General features: G+C 41.7%; 1 pseudogene; it reads left to right on the top strand.

Annotated features, from left to right (window-relative positions):
* Nucleotides 1-258: 258 nt before the first annotated feature.
* LOC138839837 (serine/arginine repetitive matrix protein 2-like) overlaps nt 259-6,000 on the top strand; it is a 68,127-nt pseudogene continuing 62,385 nt past the window's right edge.

The following is a 6,000-nucleotide window of genomic DNA, read 5'->3' as shown; positions in this document are numbered from 1 at the left end:
ACCCACCCACCCTTTCTTCCACTGATCCATCCAACGATGAGGGTGCAGTGCACGGAGTGTGAGCGCGACTCCCCCACCCCACCCCTACCTGGGCGGTTCACGGAGCTGATCTCTGAGTGATGCCGCTGTTCCTACGATTCAGGGCTGTGCAGGGGGCGAGATGCCAGGTGGGGACTACTGCAGCGAGAAGCTCACTGATGATATCTTCTCCCTCAGCAACTGAGTGCAGCCTAGAACTGTTCAACTTTATTTAGGAAAATGTGGTCACGTGGGCTTGTGCTCCCGCGAAGCTCGGCGAATGAAATCAGGTCACGGCGTCCCAGCCGCCTCCGCCTACCACGGTCGGCCGCACCGCAGCTAGCCAGGAAGCCGCGGTGGGGGGAGGGCGATGAAGGGGGCGTAAGGAAACTGGCTTATTCCAGTCCTGTGCTTCTGGGAATTTGCTTGGAATTAATTAGGAAGCTGCGAGAGAAATTGAGATTCAAGAAAGAAGCAATCACACAGATCTAGGCTCTGCAGAGGTGCATCACAACTGGGTACACATAAATAACTGGAGCCTTGTGCGAATTCTCCATTAAGTCCCCACTGCCTCGAACAGGTGCCTGGCACAAAAAAAGGACCTTAACTGCTGATCAGCCTGGAGGGAATTTACAAAAAGTGGGCATCTGGCCAGGCTCAGGCCGCTCATGCCTGTAATCCTAGCTAATCAGAAGGCTAAGATCTGAATGTCTCAGTTTAAATTCACCCTGGGCAGCCAAGTCCCAGGAAAGTCCTATCCCCAATTAACAGCAACAACAACAAAAAGCCCTAAGTGCAGTTGTGGCTCAAGTGGTAGAGCTCTAGCCTTGAACAAAACAAGCTCAAAGATAGTGTCCAGACTTTGAGTTCAAGCCTCAAGACCAACACACACACACACACACACACACACACACACACACACACACACACACACACACACACACACACACACACACACACACACACACTGGGCATCTGGCTAGAAACTCCAAAATGGAGTGCCTAGGACCCAAGGCTGGCATTTTTTCTACCCCTTTCTCTACGTCTGAACTAAAGCAAAGCTCTATCTCTGGAAGAGGCCAATCCTCTGGAGACTAACTATTGTCCTGTTCCTGACGGTTCAGGTGGAATAAACTACCACCAAGTTGTCTCTGTCTTCCTAGCCCATCAAGCTGAGTATTGAGACAGACACAGAGCATCATACATTTGGAGGAGGTTGGACCTGCTCAGCTTACAGAGGAGCATCACATGAATCAGACCAACTAACCCACATTTCCTTTATTTCTTCACCTGCCAAGCTCCATTTGCCAGTGCTCCTGTTTTAAGGAGGCTCCTAACATCTTTGTCTCTAAATAGTTCAAATCATTGCTCCTGCAAAGGTGTAAGGATAGGCACTTGCTTTAAGAAAAGAGATTAATTTATTAGGTGAGCTTTCTCAATACAAAAGAGAAAAGATCTTGTTAGCTTCCTGCTAACAACTCTGATGGAGTTAGAATGATGAGAAAGTCAGCTTTGTATGTGTGTGTTGGTACTAGGATTTGAAATCAGGACTTGGATGTTCTCCCTTAGCTTTTTTTGCTCAAGGCTGGCGCTGTGTCACTTGAGCCATACCTCACTTCTAGCATTTTTCTGGTTAATTGGAGATAAGAGACTCTCAATGTATCTTTCTTGGTCTGGCTTCAAACCACAATGCTCAGATCTCAGCCTCCTGTATAACTAGAATTACAGGCACCCACCTAGAAAGTCAGCTGTTTATTCTTATCGATAAATTATTGGTTTATAAGGGTAAGGAATTACAAGTCTGATTACCTGCGGTTCCTTCTTGCTGTGAAGGTCTACCTAAGGGGTCCAAAGACCCTTAACATTCTAAATCCACTTGATTTCATACCTTTCAGAGACTGTAATCCTTAGTCTGGAAGCAATCATGGGGCCATATCTTTTTCAAGCTACAGTTCCCTGAGACCATTGAGAGCCCTAAAATTTGACAAAATTCACATGATTCTTATTTCTTCTCTTTCCCCCACCTCCTTCTTTTTTTGCCAGTACTAGGGCTTGAACTCAGAGCCTCCAGCTCTCATTTGGCTTTTTTGCTCAAGGCTGGTGTTCCACCACTTGAGCCACAACTCCACTTGTATCTTTTTACTGGTTAACTGGAGATAAGATTCCTGAGGATTTATGTGCTGGAGCTGGCTTCCAACTGTGATCTTCAGATCACAGCCTTATGATCTTCAGATCTTAGCCTAATGAGTAGCTCAGATTATAGGTGTGAGCCACAATCAGAACCTTGTTCTCTGACATCTTTGGATACCACTGCAACATTTAATAACCCTCACTTGTAGAAAATAATATCCAAGTGAAATAAGCTGGACTAGAACAAATGTCACAAATCCATGTGCTGAATGTAGACTTAAATAAATAAGAATGGCATGGATGCAAAACAGGGGACTGGGAATGGGAGCCAGCAGGAGGACAAAAGGACATTTTGTTCAAAAATTTATATGATCAAAGAACTTCATATATATATATATATATATATATATTTAATTAGAGTAGTTGAATCAAAAAATGAAAAATTAAGATTGTTAGAGAGAAGCATGATAAAGTAAAGAAGATAAAATTTATCCAAGTATATTATATGCATATGTAGAAATATCACAATGAAACCCCTTTCTGAAATTAACATATGCTAATGTAAAAGAAAAAAATTATCTTTCCAAAAATATCTAGTAAAAGTGGTACACATAGATAGGTGTAGGTGTTACAATCCATAAGACATGTTAAGAGATGCAAGTGGGGTTTGAATTTTTGTGTCTCTTCCAAAATACACAGTGAAACTGAACAATAAATACAATAGTATACAGATAGAGTTTTTAAGAGTTGCTTAAGCAATGGAAGCCTCACTCTAATCAAGGACTGAGATTAGTGATTGATAAATTGGAATTAGCCCAACTGGACAGAAAAGTCCCTGAGCTTCTTATCTGCAATTAATCAGCAAATAACTGGAAGTAAAGGTATGACTCAAGTGATATAGCATCAGCTGTGAACAAAAAAAGGTAAAAGAGAGCAGAAGGCCCTGAGTTCAAGCCACAGTATTGACACACACACACAAAGAAAGAAAGAATGAGAGAAAGACATGAAGGAAGAAAGGAAGAAAAGATAAAGAAGGAAAGAAGGAAGGAAGGAAGGTAATGCAGCAGTGGTATTCACTAAACATTATGTTGAAAATGTACTATACAACTTGTGGGTGGGGATGGAAGGGAAAAAGTGGGAGAGAGTGAAGGAAGGGGTGACATTGTCCAAAAAGAAATGTACTTATTACCTGACTTATATGACTGTAACCCCTCTGCATATCACTTTTATAATAACAATAAAAAATAAAATAAAAGGGAAGGAAGGAAGGAAAGAAGGAAAGATGGAAGGAAGGAAAGAAAGAAGGAAAGGAGAAAAGAAAAGAAATGCTATCCTGGAAGCAAAGAGCAGCCTCATTACATAGTGAATCTGCTGTTGCCTTAGACTTTTTCAGCCTCTGAAAAAAATAAATTATCCAGTCTCATATATTTTTTATAACAGGAGGAACAAACTAAGATATAATGGAATCAGAAACCTTGAGACAGGCCCAGAGTTCAAGCCCCATGACCGACAAAAAAAAATAAGATTGTCTTGGGGCTGGGAAGGTGGCCCAGTGGTAGAGTGCTTGCCTTGCATGCATGAGGCCCTGGGTTCGATTCCTCAGCACCACATAAGCAAAAAGCCGGAAGTGGCACTGTGGCTCAAGTGGTAGAGCGCTAGCCTTGAGTTGAAGAGCTGAGGGACAGCGCCCAGGCCTAGAGTTCAGGCCCCACAACCGGACCCCCCCCCCAAAAAAAAAGAAACCCTGAGAATTAGTGCTGCTACTATAACTTTGGGAATGTGCCTTCATCTTTCAAGATCTTTGTAAAATTCATGTGGATGGTAATGTATTTTAAACACAGGAAGATTTATATACATACAATATTAGTGGTTATGAGCATTCTTTTATTCACTGAACTTTGTTGTGCCAATCCTGGGACTTGAACTCAGTGCCTGATTTCAGTGCCTTAATATTGTCCTTTAATTTTTTTTGCTAAAGTACAATAGGCTGGTGCTCTACCACTTGAGACACAGCTCCATTTCCACCTCTTTGATGGCTAGCTGGAGAGGACAGTCTCACAGATTTTCCTGCCTAAACTGTCATTGAGCAATTTTTGAGAGCTAGCTTTATGCGTTCTTAGAGATGCAACTTTGAGGGCCTAGGTATTCAAGCAAGGTACAGCTAAATCTGATTCTTCTCCCAAGAGTCACAAAGACATTCCTCCATGGAGTAACAACCACAACACTCTTACTCTTCCACTGCAGGAAAATCAAGACAGAGTTTCCCAATCTTTTACCACAGACCTGGAGTATGGTCTCTCCACTAGCCTCCATGTCCTGTTCCTGTTCCCAGGCAGTTCAGATGACTCCCAGTGCACCGTAGTTTTCACTCAAAGAGGTGAAGACCTCTTTGATATGCCCATCAGGAGCTCTTTCCCTGGCAGAGACACTTGCAACCCATTTAGTTATAAGCTGGAATTCAGAGAGGAAGCCAGAGCCAAGGAAGGCCATGAGAGAAGGGCATGGTTATTAAGAAAGGCTGCTTACTACCATCTTTTTCTAAGTTGGGGGTTGGATTTCTCTCAGCTGATTTCTTTTCAAGAAGTCTATAGAAAACTCATCAAAATGTGCTTGTCACCTTCATTTACAAAGAATTGCTCTCTTAGGGGCCATTCTCAGTTGTGTTCAAGTATGCTCAATTCTCAAGTAGTGTATTAATTGTGGACATGATACAGAGCTGGAATCATAGTTATTTTCTTGCTAGGTGACCTGGGGCAAGCCTCTTTACTTCCCTGAAGCTTAAATTCTCAGATCTTAATGTCTTCCACAAATAAGTTCTTCTATTTGGTTTTAAAGTGTGGTTTTATACATCACTAGAAAAAGGAAAACAGACTATACATAGTACTTTGGCTTCTTTTTCAGTTTTCAGCAATACTATTTATATAAAATACAAGGAATTTCCCCTCTTTCTTCCCTGCACATCCAACCACACCAAAAATTAAAGGAGGAGGAAAAGCCCTCAATTTTTCTAAAAGTTAAACGTCAGGTTTGAAGTTCACTCAGATTTTTCTTGAATATTTGTTGCATGCATATTATTAACCTAGGAGTATACTGGGATTGGGAACATAAACCAGGCACTGGTGGCTCATGACTGTAATCCTCAGGAGGCTGAGGTCTGAAGATTAAGATAAAAAACTAGGCAGAAAAATCCCTGAGACACTTATCTCTAATTAACTAGCAAAAACTCAGAAGTGGAGCTGTGACTTAAGAATATAGCACCAGACTTCAGCACAAAAAGCCAAGCAAGTCTGAAGCCCTGAGTTCAAGCCTCAGTACAGACAAAAACAATTAAAAGATTGAGAGCACAGTGTCTCTGTTTGAAAGAAAAGGTATAAAGGAGGAAGGACACAAGAAAAGAAAACATGATTGACTTATTTAGCACCTATGAAGTATCAGACTTTGTCTTTTCAACTTTTTACTCTGTGATAGGTGCTACTGTTCTTTGAAAATGAGAAAGCAGGCTTTGAGAAGCATATATTCTGTTAATAAGCCATGGAGCTAGGATTTGAACTCTAGGATCTTTGACTGTGCTATCTCTTTTCTTTCCAACATTACTTTTTGTTTATAGCTTGATAGAGGCATGCAGGCTTGGGCCTGATACATGTATACCTCTACATTCCTTACAAAGTAGGAAAATGACCCTCATTTGAGGGATACTTGAGAAAGGACTGTGCTGCATGGAGAAAAAGAGGAGGGATGGAGAGAAAGAGGGGGAAAGAGAGGAGAGACAGAGGGGATTCCACCTTAAGAACCATTTCAATTAGGGGTACTACATACACTTAAAATAGTGCCTGCTTTGGTGTTACCCTCATA

Source organism: Dipodomys merriami, unplaced genomic scaffold (genome assembly GCF_024711535.1).
Source record: "Dipodomys merriami isolate MVZ:Mamm:240054 unplaced genomic scaffold, mDipMer1.0.p SCAF_3, whole genome shotgun sequence".
Classification (NCBI taxonomy): domain Eukaryota; kingdom Metazoa; phylum Chordata; class Mammalia; order Rodentia; family Heteromyidae; genus Dipodomys; species Dipodomys merriami.
The sequence above is the reverse complement of the archived record's forward strand: the minus strand, read 5'-3'. Positions and strand labels throughout refer to the sequence as shown.